The sequence below is a fragment of the Phyllostomus discolor genome, chromosome 9 (assembly GCF_004126475.2).
Source record: "Phyllostomus discolor isolate MPI-MPIP mPhyDis1 chromosome 9, mPhyDis1.pri.v3, whole genome shotgun sequence".
In the NCBI taxonomy this organism is placed as follows: Eukaryota; Metazoa; Chordata; class Mammalia; order Chiroptera; family Phyllostomidae; genus Phyllostomus; species Phyllostomus discolor.
Window position 1 is genome coordinate 56,571,066 of NC_040911.2, and position 19,472 is coordinate 56,590,537.

At 38.1% G+C, this 19,472-nt stretch overlaps 1 long non-coding RNA gene across 1 annotated transcript; it reads left to right on the forward strand.

Annotated features, from left to right (window-relative positions):
* Positions 1–3,145: 3,145 nt before the first annotated feature.
* Positions 3,146–10,750, forward strand: LOC118496750. The gene is made up of 3 exons (XR_004899310.1): positions 3,146–3,251; positions 3,926–3,932; positions 10,739–10,750. It is a non-coding gene; the product is annotated as an uncharacterized LOC118496750 (long non-coding RNA).
* The last annotated feature ends 8,722 nt before the right edge of the window (positions 10,751–19,472 follow it).

Genomic DNA, 19,472 nt, shown 5'->3' on the forward strand with positions numbered 1-19,472 from the left:
CTAATCAAGCAGAACAGAAACAGAATCATAAATATGGAGATCATCTGGAGGGTTATCAGTTGGGAGGGGGAAGGTGAAGAATGGGGGAAAAGGCACAGGGATTAAGAAGTATATTTTGGTAGGGACAGAATAGACAGGGACATGTTAAGAACAGTATAGGAAATGGAGTAGACAAAAAACTTATATGCATGATGCATGGACATAAACTGAAGAGAGAGGATGCCAGAGAGAATGTGGAGGTACTGGGTAGAGAGAGCAAAGGGGGGAAATAGAGACAACTATAACAGCATAATCAAGAAAATATATTTAAATATATTTTATAGTAAAATACATGCTCAACATAACTAATCATCAGATAAATGAAAATTAAAACCACAATGCAATATCACTTCACACCAGTCAGAATGGCTAACAGCAATAAATCAACAAATAAAAAGTGCTGGCAAGACTGTGGAAAAAGGAGAACACTTTTGCACTGTTGGTGGGAATGCAGATTGGTGCAACCTTGTAGAAAGCAGTATGGAGACACCTAAAAAATTAAAAATGGGTCTGTTTTTTGACCCAGCAATTCCATTTCTGGAAATATATCTGAAGAATCCCAAAACACTAATTTGAAAGAACACAAGCACCCCTATGTTTCTTGCATCATTATTTATAATAGCCAAGATATGGAAGCAACCCAAGTGTCTATGAGTAGATGAGAAGATAAAACATCTATGGGACATTTATACAATGGAACACTACTCAGCCATCAAAAAAAAGAGAAAATTTTACCCTTTGTGACAGAATGGATAGACCTGGAGTACATTATGCTAAGTCAGAAAAAAATAGCTTGAAGTGTGGCGGCAAGATAGGTGGGAGCAGAGTCCACTTCCCCCTGTGCATGGGTAGAATACCTAGCCAAACTTCTGAGGAACAGAGTGAACAGCCAATAGTATCCCAGCATGTATAAAGATTGGAGGGGAAAACTCTATAGGACATTGAAAAATCAGACAGTAAGAAGAGTGCTTCAGGACAATAAGGTCCCTGGGACCAGAGTGGGGACCAGGGCTGCTGCAGCCCCAAGCCTGGTGCCTGCTGGGTCTGCTACAGGATTCTTGAGAGAGAGCCAGGATAACTGTTCCTCCCTGCCAAGCAGTTGAGCAGCACCAGGATGGGCCTGGATGCTTGAAAGTCACTGGGGGAATAAGGACAAGTTGGCAAACACAACCAGGCAGTATGCAACACTGGGACTTGTGGACACAGGCTTAAAAAGAAGTGGGCCTTGACAGGCTCTGACCCAGATAGTTCCCAGTGTGGTTGGAGAGTTGGCTGTATGAGAGGCCAGACACTTGTTTAGAGTGGCAGGCTTGAACAGGAGGAATTTTTCAAAAAGAAAAAGAAGAAAAAGAGGGCACCCCTGTGGCCTATTTGAGGGAATCTCCTGGGGTAGCCACTCTGCCTCCCCTGGATGCACATAAGCAGCTGCCAGGACTCGACTGCACCCCTCACCCCAGCCCCAGCAGCAGAGGGCACCCAACCACATCCACATCCCCGGAGGTGTACCACCGACCCAGCCACCTCACCACCCTGCCCTGGATGCCACTGCAACAATGAGGCCATGAGCTCACACCCAAAGCCCAGTCCCAGGACAGTGCACACAGGATCCCCCAGCCCAGTGGCTGCATATCCCACCTCAACAGCAGAGGCCAAGCACACATATCCACAATCCCAGGGATGGTGCACACCCAAACCCAAGGCCCAGCAGCTGCCAGTCCCACCCCAGTGGCAGAGGCCCAGCTCTCATGCCCACAGCCTGGGGATGGAGCAAGCTTGACCCTGCCACCCAGAGGCACCTCACACCCAACCCCACCAACCCCCCCTCAGCCTGCTACAGCCAGGAAGATCAGCAGAACTGGTTTGGCTTGTTTAAAACCAGCAGGAGGCTTCATTTTTTAAAAAAAATTCCTGCTCCCTTTATCTCCTTCTTTCTTTTTTTATTCCTTCTTCCTTCCTTCCCTTTTTTTTAATATAATTTTTGGTGACCTCTTATTTTTTTAAGCATTTATTTATTTATTTATTTATTTATTTATTTATAGAGAAGGAAAGGGAAGGAGAAACAGAAGGAAAGAAACATCAATGTGTGGTTGTCCCTTACATGTCCTCAATTGGGGACCTGGCCCACAACCCATGCATGTGCCCTGACTGGGAATCGAACCAACAACCCTTTGGTTCACAGTTCCATGCTCAGTCCCCTGAGCTACACCAGCCAGGGATCTTTTTTTTTTTTTAATTTCTTCTTCCTTCCCCCCACATCCCACAAGGGAGACAATAAAACCTGGAGCTGTGAAAGGACCAGAGTTAAGAGTTAGACCCAAAAAGAAGTCATCCCAACAACTGAGACAGTGAGACAAATTTTACTTTGCTACTCCAGAGGACTTGCAAGTTATTGTATATTTGTATTATGATTATTTTTTCATTATTCTTACACCTTTTATTTTATTAGTATTTTTATATTTCTCTTCTTTCTGTTTAGTCTTCTTTGCTTGGTTTGTTAAATTGCATTGTTTGGCTGGTTTCCCTTGTTCTCTCTTTCATATTGTATTTTTAATTTTCCGTCTTTCACTTCACTTGTGTTCCCATAGCACACTACTCTAAGTCCTGTACTTCCTATTCTTCTTATTCAGATCACATAGATTCTGTCATATGATTGTCACTCCATTACTATTGTAAATGTGGTTCCATACAATTGTAAATACTATATAGCACCCCTCTTGGACCTTATCCCACTTCAATGTTTCTGAAACTTCAATACCATTGTGGTTAACACTATGCAGTCATACACTACACCTATTTTCTTTCCTTCACTCTCACTTTACCTCATAATCAGACCTCCCACAAGCTCACTGTTTTCTAGATCTAACTCACAGTCCTTCCCCCACCTATCAAGAGTCTTATTTTTTTTCAACCTTTCTAAAAAGTGGACAGTTGGGTGAAATATCATGGTTAACACTATACATAGCCAAAAGATCTCCTATCTCTTATCCATAGGCTGATACTTTAAATACCATAGAATACGCTCCCACAATCTTAAATAATTTTGCCTCCCCCCTCCAATTAAACACAAACAAATGACGGGAAAACAAAGAAACAATCCCCAAATGAAAGGAAAGGAGAAAGCCTCAGAAAGAATGCTAAAGAAAATGGAGGCAAGTCAACTATCAGATATGGAATACAAAGCAATGTTTATCAGGAAGCTCACTGAGCTCACAGTAAGTTATCAAAAACTACAGGGAAAATATAATAGACTCACTGAAAACTATATCAATGTGAAAAAGGAAATAGAAAGTATAATCAAGGGCCAAGAGGAAATGAAGAATACGAGTTCTGATCTGAAGAACACAGTAGAAAGAATCAAACGCAGGCTCAATGAAGCAGAAGATCAGATCACTGAGCTGGAAGACAAGGTAGAAAAAAAACACTCAGAATGAGCAAGAAAAGTAAAAGAGACTCAGAAAGAACAAAGAGGGATTAAGGGAAATGCAGGACAACATGAAATGTAATAATATCTATATAATGGGGATAACCACAAGGAGAAGAAGAGCAAGGGATAGAAAACCTGTGTTTGAAAAAGTAATGATGGAAAACTTCCTTAATTTGATGAGAGAAAAAGTCATACAAATCCAGGAAACACAGAGAGTCCCAATCAAGAGGAACCCAAAGAGGCCCACTTGAAGACACATCATAATTAAAATGGCAAAATTCCAAGACAAAGAGAGAATCTTAAAGGCAGCAAGGGAGGAACAGGAAGTAACATACAAGGGAGACCCAATAAGGTTAGCAGTTGACTTCTCAATGGAAACAGTCCAAGCCAGAAGAGAATGGCAAGAAATATTCCAAGTAATGAAACCAGAGGCCTGCAACCAAGACTACTCTACCCAGCAAGGATCTCAGTTAAAATGGAAGGCCAAATAAGGAGGTTCCTGGACAAAAGAAGCCTCAAAGAGTATATACTTCCTCCAAACCAACTCTGAAAGACATGCTAATGGGTCTGCTTTAAGAACAGGAAGAAAAAGAAAAACAGTGAGAGACAGAGGAACACAGACACAAATAAATGGCAATGAATAAGTACCTATCAATAATAACATTAAGCAAAAATGGATTAAATGCCCCAATCAAAAGATGTAAAATAGCACATGAATAAGAAAACATGACCCACACACATGCTGCCTACTTCAGAATAAAAAATAAACACATACTGAAAGTGAAGGGCTGGAAACCAATATTCCAAGCAAATGGACAGGAAAAAGAAGCCATGGTAGCAATATTCATATCAGACAAAATAAACTTCAAAATTGGAGCCTTAAAAAGAGACCCAGAAGGTCACTTCATAATAATCAAGGGAAAAATTCATGAGAAAAAATAAACATTGCAAATATATATGTACCCAACATAGGATCAACCAAATACATACAGAAAATCTTGGAGGATTCAAAAAAGACATTGACAGCAACACAATTATAGTAGGGGATTTTAACACCCTGCTGTCAAAAATTAACAGATCTTCCAAACAAAATATCAACAAAGATATTGTGGCACTGAACAATGCTCTAGATGAAATGGACTTAACTGATATATATGGAAACTTTGATCCCAAAGAAGCAAAATACACATTCTTTTCAAATGCACATGGAAGATTTTCAAAGGTAGACCACATAATTGCACACAAAACAAGCCTCAACAAATTCAAGAAAAATGAAGTCATGTAAAGCATTTTCTCTGACAACAAGGGACTGAAGCTAGAAACCAACCTCAAGGAAAAATCCCAAAACATTCAAATTCTTGGAGGTTGAATAGCATACTACTAAACAATGAATGGGTCAAGAATGAGATTAAGGAAGAAATCAAAAACCTCCTGCAAACCAATGAAAATGAACTCACAACAATCCAAAAATTATGGGACACAGCCAAGGCAGTCCTGAGAAGGAAGTGCATAGTGATACAGGCCTACCTAAAAAAGATAGAAACATTTCAAACAAACAACCTAACCCTATGCCTACAGGAACTTGAGGAACAACAACAAAGACAGCCCAGAGCAAGTAGAAAGAAGGAAATAACCAAGATCAGAGCAGAATTAAATGACATAGAGACTAAAAGCACAATTCCAAGGATCAGTAAATCTAGGAGCTGGTTCTTTGAAAAGATAAACAAAATCAACAAGCCTTTAAACAGACTCATCAAGAAAACAAGAGAGAGGACCCAAATAACTATCAGAAATGAAAGAGGAGAGATTACAACTGATACCACACAAATACAAAGCACTGTAAAAACTTACTATGAAGAACTGTATGGCAAGAAATTTGAAAACCTAGGTGAAATGGACAAATTTCTAGAAAAATAAAATCTTCCAAAACTTAATGAAGAAGAAGCAGAAAGCCTGAATACACCAATAACGGCAAATGAAATTGAAGCAGTAATCTAAAGCTTCTGACACTCAAAAGCCCTGGACCAGATGCTTTCACAGAATAATTTTACAAAGCATTTAGGAAGAGCTAACCCCTATCTTTCATGGACTATCCTAAAAAATCCTAGAAGACAGAAGACTCCCAAACTCTTTTTATGAAGCCACCATCACCCTAGTCCCAAAGCCAGATAGAGAGACAACAAAGAAAGAACACTTCAGGCAATATCACTGATGAACATAGATGCTAAAATCCTCAACAAAATATTGGAAAACTGCATCCAGCAATACATTAAAATGATCATACATCATGATCAAGTGGCATGCATCCCAGGGATGCAAGGATGGTATAATATTCACAAATCAATAAATGTAATACATCATATAAAATAACCAAAAGACAAAAACCACATGATCCTATCAATAGATGCAGAAAAGTAATTTGATAAGGTACAGCATCCCTTTATGATAAAAACACTTAGCAAAATGGGAATAGAGGGAGAATTCCTCAACATAATAAAGGCCATATACAAGAGACCTACAGCTAACATCATACTCAATGGGCAAAAACTTAGAGCTTTCCCACTAAGATCAGGAACAAGACAAGGATGCCCGCTTTCATCTCTTCTATTCAACATAATCTTGGAAGTCCTAGCCACAGTGATCAGACAAGAAAAAGAAATAAAAGGCATCCAAATTGGAAAGGAGGAAACAAAACTGTCACTGTTTGCAGATGACATGATAGTGTACGTAGAAGATCCTATAGACGCCACCAAAAACTGCTTGACCTAATAAATGAATTTGGCAAAACAGCGGGATACAAAGTCGATATCCAGAAATCAAAGGCATTATTGTACACCAACAATGAAATATCAGAAACAGAAATCAGGAAAAAAAGCCCATTTGAAATAGCAACAAGGAAAATAAAATACCTAGGAATAAACCTAACCAAGGAGGTAAAAGATCTATACTCAGAGAACTACACAACACTGAAGAAAGAAATTAAGGAAGACACAAACAAATGGAAACATATACTGTGTTCATGGATTGGAAGAACTGACATCATCAAAATATCCATACTACCCAAAGCAGTTTACAGATTCAATGCAATACCTATTAAAGTGCTGATGACATATTTGACAGATATAGAACAAACACTTGAAAAATTTATATGGAACCATAAATGACCCTGAACAGCTGCTGCAATTTTGAGAAAGAAGATCAAAGTAGGAGGGATCATAATATCTTATACCAAACTGTATTACAAGGCCACTGTAATTGAAACAGCCTGGTACTGGCATAAGAACAGACACAGATCAATGGAACAGAAAAGAGAGCCCAGAAATAAACTCATGCCTCTTTGGTCAATTAATATTTGACAAAGTGGGAAGAAGCATAAAATGGATTAAAAATAGCCTCTTCAACAAATGATGCTGGTAGATGTGGGTGACTACATTAAAAAAAATAAATGAAACTTGATCACCAACATACACAATACACCAAAGTAAAATGAAGATGGTTAAAGGACTTAAGTATAAGTCATGACACCATAAAAGTCCTAGAGGAGAATATAGGCAGGAAATTTTCAGATATCCCACACAGCAATATTTTTACTGATATATCCACTAGGGCAAGGGATATAAAGGAAAGAACAAACAAATGTGACTACATCAAGTTAAAAAGCTTCTGCACAGCTAAAGAAAATATCAACAAAATGGAAAGGGAGCCAACCACATGGGAAAACATATTTGCCAGTGATACATTGGACAAAGGTTTGATCTCCAAAATATATAAAGAACTCACATGACTCCACACCAGGAAGACAGATAATCCAATTAAAAAATGAGCAAAGGACCTAAAAGACACTTCTTCAAGGAGGACATACAGAGTGCCCATAGACACATGAATAAATGTTCAACCTCACTAGCCACCAGAGAGATGCAAATTAAAACCACAATGAGAGACCGCTTCACACACTGGTCAGAATGGCCTTTATTAACAAGACAAACAAGTGCTGATGAGGTTGTACAAAAAGGGAACCCTAGTACCCTGTTGGTGGAAATGCAGAATGGTCCAGCCACTGTAGAAAACATTATGGAATTTCCTCAAAAAACTAAAATAGGAACTGTCTTTTTAAAATTTATTTTTTATTTCTTTTTTATTTCTACTTGAGTACAGTTGTCTCCATTCTTCCCCCCCCCCCACTTCCCCCCATCCACCCATCCTCACCTCTCACCCTCAATCTGGAACTGCCTTTTGATCCATTGATTCCACTGATGGGATTATACCCTAAAAATCCTAAAACACCAGTCCAAAAGAACCCATATAACCCATGTTTATAGCAGCATTATTTATAATAGCCAAGTGCTGGAAACAGCCTAAGTGCCCATCAGTAAATGAGTGGATCAAAAAACTGTGGTACATTTACACAATGGAATACTATGCAGCAGAAAGAGGGAACTCCTACTTTTTGTGAGAGCATGGATGGAATTGGAGAGTGCTATGCTAACTGAAATAAGCCAGTCAGTGACAGACAAATACCATATGATCTCAGCTGTAAGGAGAACCTAATCAACAAAACAAACAAAGGAGCAAAATAGAATGAGAGACATGGAAATAAAGAACAAACTGACAGTGGCCAGAGGAGAGGGGGAAGGGTCATAACAAGGACCCTGTTATAGAGGGTCCCATGGGCACCAACCCATGGGTGGGGATTGACTGGGAACAGGGTAGTGGGGCAGGGCAGGGGAGAGCAACAGAGAAAAAAGTGGGACTATAGTTGAACAACAATAAATTTTTAGAAAAGAAAAAATGAATGAAGTTGAACCACCACCTCACATCATATATGAAAATTAACACAAAATGGATATAAGAGCTAAATCCATACAACTCTTAGATCAAACTGTATATAATTCTTAACATTAGATTAGGCATGAATTTTTATGACAACTAAAGCACATACAACAAAAGAAAAGTGGATGAATTGGATTTCTTCAAACTTAAAAAACTTTTGTGCTTCAAAGGTCACCATCAAGAAAGTAGAAAAGACAACCCTCAGGTGAGAAAATATTTATAAATTATATATATTTTTAAGGAACTTGTATACAGAATATGTTTTTTAAAAGCTCTTGCAATTCAACAATAAAAAGATAATTTAAAATGGGCAAAGAATTTGCCCTGGCTGCTGTGTCTCAGTGGACTGAGCACTGGCCTGTGAACCAGAAGGTCTTTTCCTTCAGCGCCCATGTCTGAGTTGCACTCCTGGTAGTGTGAGAGGCAACCAACCAATGTTTCTCTTGCATGTTGATGTTTCTCTCCTTCTCTTCCTCCATCCCTTCACCTCTCGCTCTAAAATAAATAAATTAATTAATAATAAATAAATAAATAAATAAATAAATATGGGCAAAGAATTTGAATAGAGATTCTTCAAATAAAATGGACAATAAGCATTAAAAAGAAAATCCTCCCTTGATTTCTTTCTTCAGTGTTATGTAGTTTTCTGAATACAGGTCTTTTACCTCTTTGGTTAGGTTTAGTCCTAGGTATTTTTTTTTTGGCTATATCAAATGGGATTTTTTTCTTGATTTCTGCTTCTGCCTATTTCATTGTTGGTGTACAGAAATGCCTTTGATTTCTGGATATTGACTTTGTATCCTGCTGTTTTGCCAAATTCATTTATTAGGTCAAGCAGTTTTTTGGCCGAGTCTATAGGATTTTCTAGGTACACTATCATGTCACCTGCAAACAGTGACAGATTTGTTTCCTCCTTTCCGATTTGGATGCTTTTTATTTCTTTTTCTTGACTAATCACTGTGGCTAAAACTTCCAGTACTATATTGAATAGAAGTGGTGAAAGTGGACATCCTTGTCTTGCTCCTGTTCTTAGTGGAAAAGATTTTAGTTTTTGCCCATTGAGTATGATATTGGCTGTAGGTCTCTCATATATGGCCTTTATTATGCTATGGTAACAGTATTATTGTAATGAATTTCTGTCATGAATTTTAAAAGAAATAAAATCCTCAATATTATTAAAGGTGCTTAATCAGCAGCCACCAGAGAAATGAACATCAAAACCAGGTAAAATACCAGTTTGTACCCACCAAGATGATTATAATTAAAAAAAAAAAACAGAAAATAACAAGTATTAGTGAGGATATGGAGAAATTGAAACTACTGTACATTGTTGCTAGGAATGTTAAATGGTGCCAATGATTTGGAACAGAACTTGGCAGTTCCTCAAATGTTAAACATAGAGACACCATGTGACTTGGCAATGCCACACTTATGTATACATATCCAAGAAAACTGAAAACAAATATTCACACAAAATATATACATGAATATTCAAAGCAGGATTATTCATAGTGGTGACAAAGTAGGATCAACCCAATGTCCACCAACTCACATAAAGGCAAGTAAAACACACTGCTAAATATTTAATGCAACAGAAGATTCAGCTGTAAAAAGGATGGAAAGTCTGAAACATGCTACACCATGGACGAACCTTGAAGAGACTATGCTAAGTGAAATAAGCCAGTAACAAAAGACCAGATATTATATAATTCCATTTATATGAAATATCCATAAAATGCAAAGCCATAGAGACAGAATTAATGGTTTCCAGTAGCTGGAAGTTGGTCAGGGGTGAGGGTAGATTGACAGCTAATGATAGGGGGTTTCTATTTGGGATGATGAAAATGTTCTAAAGTTAGTCATAATGTTTTGACAGACATGTGAATATACTAAAAGCCTCTGAATTGTACAGTTAAATTGGTGAATTTTATTGTATTTGAATTCAGAAATCTCACAAAACAAGCAATACATTCACACAACTGTACATCTATAAAAGCAAATAGGTTCTGAAATTATTCTTTCAAGAGTTAACACTAAGGCAGTTATCATGGCAACCTTGTGGTCTCCTGTGACTTACTAACCTCAGTTGTACTCTTGATAGCTGTAGTTGCCACTAAGTGAGCTGAACAAGTGAGGAGTCACAGTGAGTATTTTATAAGAATAATGTTGAGTACCATGCACAGCCTACTGGCCTGAATCTGACATAGCGACAGTGGATGCTTTTCCACATCTCAGTGTTGAAGACCACAGATAGCTACTGCAAATTTGGGCAAAATCTGTCATGAAAGCCTATCAAATGGAAAAGTTGGTTTATTTGTGAATTATAAAATATTTTCTTTAAAGTATCTGAAGTTAATTATTTTGAAGAAAACAACTTTGTTGGGGCTCTTGTGGCCTTTAGAGAGGCATTGCAACGTAATCAAAATATCCTACAGCAAAAGACAGAAGACAACTAACTCAATGTGAGACCAAGGTAGTTGGAGTAGAAGTTCTTGAATTCCCTTCCAGAATTATGTTTATTTTCACATGAAAAATCCAAGAAACAGGCCCCATCTGACCTTGACAGGACCCTAGAAGAAACTTCTGCTATCACATTCAGACCTTATCTATCAAGTAAATGAATAAATCACATGGTTCCAAGATTTGAAATCTGATGTTATATTTGCTTCAAATTATTTGGAAGAGGTAGAAGATACTCCAGACTGATTATGTTTTTGTCCCTTTCCTAGATTCTAAGGATAGTAAATGAGAGGGCTGACGGTATTCTCAGCTCCAGGATTCTATGCCCCCACCCTCAGAGGAGGGCTATAGTAATTCTGTATCTTGAGATCAGGTTTTTTTTTTTTGACGAAGGGATACTTTTTTAAAAAAAGACTTTATTTATGTTTAGAGGGGAAGGGAAGGAGAGAAGGAGAGAAACATCAATGTGTGGTTGCCTCTCATGATCCCCCTGCTGGGCACCCAGACTGCAACCCAGGCATGTGCCCTAAACTGGGATCAAACTGTGACCCTTTGGTTCACAGGCACACGCTCAATCCACTGAGCTACACCAGCCAGGGCAAGATCAGTTATTTTTAAAACACCAAAGTTAAGTGTCCCTGGTATGTGTGGTTTTCATTTGTTCATCATTTGATGCTTAAATAACCTTGGATAAATTCCTTAAACTAAGTTACAAAGTTATTTGTTAAATGAGATTAATAGTACTTTCATCATAGTGTCCATGTGAGGACTTAATTAGTACATGTCAAACAGGCAACATCCTCATTAGATTCTGCGTGATCCCTTAGATCATTCTAAGATCCCTTAGAGTGGGGCTGTGCAGCAGCACAGTCTGAATAGCCAGCCATACCAGACAGTCCGACCTAACAACACACATGGCACACAGCAAACACTTAATAAATGGTAGCTAGTGTAATTATTATTATTGTTGTTGTTGTTGTTGTTGTTGTTGTAACTTTTTCTTGAAAGAAAGGCAAATTTGCCTTTGGATGTTTCAAAAAGGCTTGGTTTAATAACATAAAGGAAATTAGCAAACATTACACTTTCCAGGCCAGGAATTTTTCCAGGTGTTTTCATCTGCATTATTTCACTTAATCTTCACCACAACTCCATATTATCACCTCTCCTTGACAGATTAAGAAACTAAGATTCAGATATTTTTTTAAATATATTTTATTGATTATGCTATTACAATCATCCGAATTTTTTCCCTTTGCCCCACTCAACAGACACACTCCTCTCCAGCAATCTCCCCACTTTAGTTCATGTCCATAGGTTGTGCATATAAGTTCTTTTGGCTTATCCGCTTCTTATATTATTTTTAACATCCCCCTATCTATTTTGTAACTATCAATTACGCTTCTTAATCCCTGCACTTTTTCCCCCATTCTCCCCTTCCACCTCCCAGCTGATAACCCTCCAAAATCTACTCCAAATTAATAGATTACTCCATATCTACAATTCTGTTCCTGTTCTGGTTGTTTGCTTAATTTGTTTTTTGATTCAGTTGTTAATAGTTGTGAATTTGTTGCCATTTTAATGTTCATAGTTTTGATCTTCTTTTTCTTAAGTAAGTCCCTTTAACATTTCATAAAATAATGACTTGGTAATGACGAACTCCTTTAACTTGACCTTATCTGGGAAGCACTTTATCTGCCCTTCCATTCTGAATGATAGTTTTGCTGGATAGAGTAATCTTGGATGTAGGTCCTTTCTTTTCATCTCTTTGAATACTTCTTTCCAGTCCCTTCTTGCCTATAAGGTTTCTTTTGAGAAATCAGCTGACAGTCTTATGGGAACTCCTTTGTAGGTAACTCTCTGCTTTTCTCTTGCTGCTTTTAAGATTCCTTATCTTAAACTTTGGCATCTTAATTATGATGTGTCTTTGTTTGGGCCTCTTTGAGTCCAACTTGTTTGGGACTCTGTGTTTCCTGGACTTGTATGTCTATTTCTTCATCAAGTTAGGAAAATTTTATTTCATTATTTTTTCAAATAAGTTTTCAATTTCTTGCTCTTCTCTTTCTGGCACCCCTATAATTTGTATGTTGGTACATTTAGAGATATTCTAGAAGTTCCTTATACTATACTCATGTTTTCTATTTTTTTTTCTTCTTGTTCCAGTTGAATGCTTATTTCTTCCCTATATTCCAAATCATTGATTTGAACCCCAGCTTCATCCACTCCACTGTTGGTTCCCTGTAGATTTTTCTTTATTTCACTTAATGTAATCTTCGTTTCTTCCTTGGTCTTTTTTATGTTGTTGCTGTACTCCATGAGTTCTTCAAGCATCCAAATAATCAGTGTTTTGTACTCTGCATCTGATAGGTTGGTTATCTCCATTTCATTTAGTTCTTTTTCTGGGGGTTTGTTCTGTTCTTTCATTTGGGCCATATTTGTTTCCTCAATTTGACAGGCTTCCTGTTTGTTTCTGTGTATTAGGTAGAGATACTTTGAGTCCCTATCTTAGTAGTGTAGCTTATTGTAAAAAACGCACCTATAAATTATTTGGGGTGGAGCCTCAGGTAATCACCAGGACCAGGCAACCTGCTTCACCATTTTGTGGCTCTGTGTTGGGGGAGGGCACAGAGAGGACAGTGCCTCTGCCTAGCTTCCAGAGGTCTGCCTGGCACTTGCCCTGTTTCCAGTCATTTCACTTACCATATTTTGCCATGTATAATGTGTGAGGGGGGGGTGTCACCCAAATTTTTTAGGGAAAAATGAGGATGCACACTATCCCTGGGTATAATTCCATAATGGGTACAATAATGGGTATAAAGATCCCATGTATAATGTGCATAAAACATAGGTGCACAGTGTGCACAGGAGCATATTATACACAGCAAAATGTGGCATTCCCTGTATGTGACTGGTGCCCTTCCAGCTGTTGCCCTGGTGCTGAATCCTAGAGGGGGTAGGTCTGCATAAGTTCTAAGTCCCTGCAGGCTCTTTAAGCAGAGTCTCCTGAAAACCTGGCAGTTTCTTCTGCTGCCCCAAACCCCATTGGTTTTTACAGCCAGAAGTTATGGGGATTTATCTTCCTAGCACTGGAACCCTGGGCTTTGTGGTCTGACCTGGAGTTGGGATCCCTCACCCCCAAGGTATCCCTCCCAATTGTTATCCACCACACATGAATGCGGAACCAGCTGTTCCACTGCCTATCCATGCCACACCATGTCTCCATGCCTCTCCGCCCATCTCCACATCTCTGACCCTCCTACCCATTTGGACAAAATGTGGCTTCTTTAAACCCTTGGTTGTCAGACTTCTGTCCAGCCCAGTTTTCTGATGGTTCTGGGTGTTGTTTCAAGATCTAGTTGTAATTTTTTTTGTAGTTTTGTGCAAGGAGGTGAAGCATGTTTACACTCACCTCATTCTTGACTGAAAGTTCTCAGACTCAGAGATTTTTACATAAATTACATGACTATTAAATATTTGAGCTACAATGGAAACAGAATGGAGAATGTGAATCTGTTGGACTCTATATCCAATGCTCTTTCCACAGTGGCAAGCAGCAGACAGGTGGCAGCAGTGAGTGGGACGGAGGGAAGATGGTGCATTGTTCTTTACCCACCCAGCATCTACTCTTCCTTCTTCTGGAAATAGCACCCTGATTTTCCATGATAGATAGAACTTTCCATCGGACATTCTCAATCAATGTGATTTGGATAAAACTAATAGCCAGTCAGTTTATTTTGTACTGTATGGTCACAGTAATGGTTCAGAGGTGAACACTCGGCCCAAGTCAGTTTGATTAAACTCAATCCCAGGATTTTTGTAAGGACTGTGGGAAGGAATTTTTATAAGGACTGTAGGAATCTCTCCTGCTAGATTTTAAACTATGAAGACTGGGACTTTAGAGTGTCACTCTGAGGAGGGATGCTATATTCAAAAGATAGTAGAAAATAGATGGATAGAAATTGGGTCTGACATATTCTAAGCACTTACTTAGATCAATCTTTGTTTAGGTCTACGCGAGGTAAATAATTCCAGTATTTTTTCATAAAACCTATTCAAACTGTTGTAGTTTTTTGTTGTTTTCTGTTGTTTTTGTTGTTGTTTTGGGTTTTTTATTTTTGTCATGTACAATTGAGAGAATCCTGATGGACTGAGAGAAGTGAAAAAAATTAATACAGGGAGCCCTTAAATACATTTAAGCACCAAGACTTGTCTCTAAGCAATCTGTTAACAATGTTAACTCTGGGTAGTGAGAATAAAGATTTTGTTCTTTTCATCTTTATGTGCTTTTTTAATTAATGAGAAAAAGAATGGAATTTTTTAGATATATTTGATCAAATGTGCTATTACAATTGTCCCATTTTCCTCCCCATTATTCCCCTCCATCTTGTACACCCCTGCCTACCAGCACTCCCCCCACATCCCCCCCCCATGCCTTAGTTTGTGTCCTTCGGGTGTACGTATAAGTTATTTGGCTTCTCCATTTCCTGTACTATTCTTAACCTTCCCCTATTTGTACCTAACATTTATGCTTCTTATTCTTTGTACCTTTCTCCCATTCTCCTCCCTCCCCCTCCATGCTGATTAACCCTTCAGCATGTGATCTCCATTTCTGTGATTCTGTTCCTGTTCTAGTTGTTTGCTTAGTTTGTTTTTGTGGGATTTTTTTTTTTTAGGTTCAGTTGTTGATAACTGTTTGTCATTCTACTGCTCATAGTTTTTGATCATCTTCTTTTTCTTAGATAAGTCCCTTAAACATTGCATATAATAAGGGCTTGATGATGATGAACTCCTTTAATTTGACTTTATCTGGAAAGCGCTTTATCTGCCCTTTCATTCTAAATGACTGCTTTGCTGGATAGAGTAATCTTGGATGCTGGTCCTTGCCTTTCATAACTTCAAATACTTCTTTCCAGCTCCTTCTTACCTGCAAGATTTCTTTTGTGAAATCAGCTGATAGTCTAATGGGAACTTCTTTGTAGGTAACTGTCTTCTTTTCTCTTTCTGCTTTTAAGATTTCTCCTTATCTTTAACCTTGGGTAGTGTAATTATAATGTGCCTTGGTGTGTGTTTCCATGGGTTCAACTTCTTTGGGACTCTCTGAGCTTCCTGGACTTCCTGTGAGCCTATTAGAATGAAAATTTTTTGGTACCTCTGCAATCCAAAACCTAATTCCTGGATTTGTATGTGGTGGTAACTCCCACGTGACCATCCTATGCCCAGGCTTTTGAATTTGGACTAAGCAGTGTAATGGTGAGTTTTATGTGTCAATTGGGTTCAGCTAGAGTACTCAAGTTATTCATCAAACACTCATCTAGGCGTTGCTGTGAAGGTATTTTGTAGATGTAGTTAATATCTACAAGCAGTTACTTTAATTTAAAAAGATCATCCTCAATAATGTAAGTGGCCTCATTCAATCAGTTGAAGGCTCTAAGAGCAGAACTGATATTTCCCTGTGGGAGTATAAATAGTTCCTATGTGTTGCCTCCTTGCTCCTGCCCAAGAGTTTCCGGCCTGCTTGACTACCTTATAGAATTCACATTTGCCCAGCCAGATTCCACAATCATATAAATTAATTCCTTGAAATGATCTCTCTCTCTCTCTCTCTCTCTCTCTCTCTCTCTCTCTCTCTCTCTCCAGTTAGATAGATGGATAGGCAGACAGACAGACAGACATCCCTCCCACTGGTTCTACTAGAGCCCTGGCTAATCCAAACAGTCATGGTTTGAGTGTGTCTGGGGTACTCTCTGATCTCTCCCAAAGTGGGAGGATCACTTTGGGGATCAGAGACGAAGGGAGGATCCCCTCCTCCTGTATGACTTCCTTTTCCTAACTTCCTTCCCTTCCTTCTGAAGGGCTTCTGCCTCAAAAACACAGAATGCCTATATCTACTGAGAGAACCACTTTAGAATGAAGCCACAACTGCCATGCCAGAGGAACTGCCTCATGCATCTCATACATCAAATCATTGGAATGTTTTAAACAGAGTCAAAATAACCTTTGGATTGGGCCTAAGCAAGCTGGTGTCTTGCCAAAAAACAACAACAAAATCTGTTTACAAAGGTAACAAAAAAGAAAATATTACAACTACAAAACTAATAACTACTGGACTGAAAATTAAAAACATTTAGAATTAATATCACTGTTAATTTATTTGTACCAAAAGAAATACCCTCCTTTTGTTGATGTAATTGTTCCCCTTCCCTTTCTCATAAATATCCAATGCCTTTGTCTCTTAATCATAACATTATTTGGGCTTCTGCCTGAATCAGTGTGCCCAAGCAGTTACTCTTATTGATCTAAATAAATGCTGTTTTCCTCTCACTTTGAAAGAGCTTTTATTTTTAGGTTAACAATATTAATAACCACAATGAAGCCTGGTTTCTTCAATTACAGCTCCACTCCTAGCCTTATTCTTCATCTGTGTCCAGTCCCAGAAGTTTACCATATTCCCTCCACTTCTTCCTTCTCACAGCCCCATTTCTCTTCATCCGTTGTCTCCCAATATTCCTTCTCTTCTTCCAGTGGTAATTGTGATTTTTAAACGACATGTAACTTTCCAGGATCAAACTACATTTCTCAGCCTCCTTTTCAAATGTGTGGTCATAGACAAGGTTATAGCCAATGAATGGTATGTCAACAGAAGTAATGTGTTCAACTTACAGGTTCTGCATTAAAAGGAAAGGTATGACAAAATGTAGAAGGGTGATAAGCCATACTGGATTTTGTGGGCCACGGTGCCACCTCTAGGGGAGTGGAGCAATAAAATATATTGTCACCTGGACTTCATCTGGTTTATACTAATTTCTGGAATCTCTACAGCAATGTACAAATTTTCATCCTAGCCAGTATACCTCAAAGCTTATCAAAAGAATAACCCACTTCACTCAACCATCTACTTTTTGAACCACTGGGTGTCCTGACTGCTTCTCCTCCTTCCTGCCCTTAAACATGGGTGCCTCCTTCACTCCCAGGGTCTCTCCTTATAGTTTCTCCTTGGAAATCACACCCATCCTTATAGAAGATGACTTCACATTCCTCTAAGCCTAACTCATCTCTAAGCAACAGTTCTGCTTATGTGACCTCTCTTGTCTGACCAATTGCTAGCACATCAAACTCTGTATATTTAAAATTGAACTCACAATTATGCCTCTGCCCCTCTCTCTTTACCTTTCTCTCATGCATGCACACACACATACCATGGGGGTCAGAGTGGACCACCTACTCTCATCCTGATTTCCCTGGTTTAGTAAATGGAATAAATGACACAACCATCCTGCTTGGAGTCCACCATGTTCCAAACTCTAAGGCAGGGGAAAATCAAAATGCTTATAGAAACTAGGCACCATGTCAAGGCACAAGAAGTCAGCAGTCTGCAACCCAAACAATTCTCACCAGAACCGAACCCTGCTGGCTTCCAGTCTCTATAACTGTGAGAAATAAATTTGTTTATAAATCACCCAGTCTGTGGCATTGTTATAGCCACCTAAACAAACTACAACAGTTTACATATGTTCAATCATTTTATAGTGCATCAAAATAATGTGAGCTCTAATAAACATTTTTCACAAAACCCTAAAATAAGTATTGGCATTTCCATTAAAACATCATTTATAAAGGATAAAACTCTTGAAAACATTTTTCAAAATGGCTAACCATTCCATTTTTGTTTCTATTACATGAACATACAGAACTTACTGATTTTCAAACTTCTTGTGCAGCTCTAGCACTTCAAGCTGTCCATCAAGGTTCACTTTTCATTACATAATTTGCAGTTCTTTTATGTATAATAGCAAGTAGTTTATTGAAAAAAATATGAATTACTTGACTTAGGTCTTATACTGCTTTACCCAAAATTAATTCAATTTGGTAAGTTATGCCAAATTCAAACACTCAAATTTTTTTCTAAACTTTTGGCTAAAACTCAAGATTCTCTCTAGCATTAACACTGGCACTTTTTGTACAAAATCAATGACTTTTTTAAAATTGTTGTAAAATATCCCAATGACATTTTTATGGAAATATTTTTCAATGAAATATAATTTTTTGGCCCACCAGCAAAAGTTCAACACATTGTATTAAACGTGGTTCTAACTGCCATAAGATCAACAAAAACTGTTATCTTCAAAATCTTGAAATTTGTATTTTAAGCAAGTTATTTTTTATTTAATATTTCTATTTTTTCAATTACAGTCTACATTCCATATTACTTTGTGTTAGTTTCAGATGCACAGTATATTGGTTAGGCAATCATACACTTTACAAAGAGCTTTCCCTGCTATTTCCAGTACTTATCTGGCACCATAGTTATTACAATATCGACAATGTGTGTCCTATGCTGTACTTTACATCCACATGACTATTTTGTATCACCGATCTGTACTAAAGGTGAAGGGTTAATCCCTTCCCCTTTTCACCCACAGTCCCCAAACCCCCTCCCCTCTGGCAATTGTCAGTCTGTACTCTGTTCTATTTTGTTTGTTCATTTTTGTTCTTTAGACTTCACATATAAGTGAAATCATATGGTATAATATTTGTCTTTCTCTGTCTAATTTCACTTACCATAATACCCTCTAGGTTCATCCATGCTGTTGCAAATGGTTAAAATTAAGCAAAATACTAAAACTTTTTTTCTTCAAAGACTTAATTTATTTACTCACAGAGACAGGGGAAGGGAGAAAGAGGGAGACAAACATCAACATGAGAGAAAGATCAATCAGTTGCC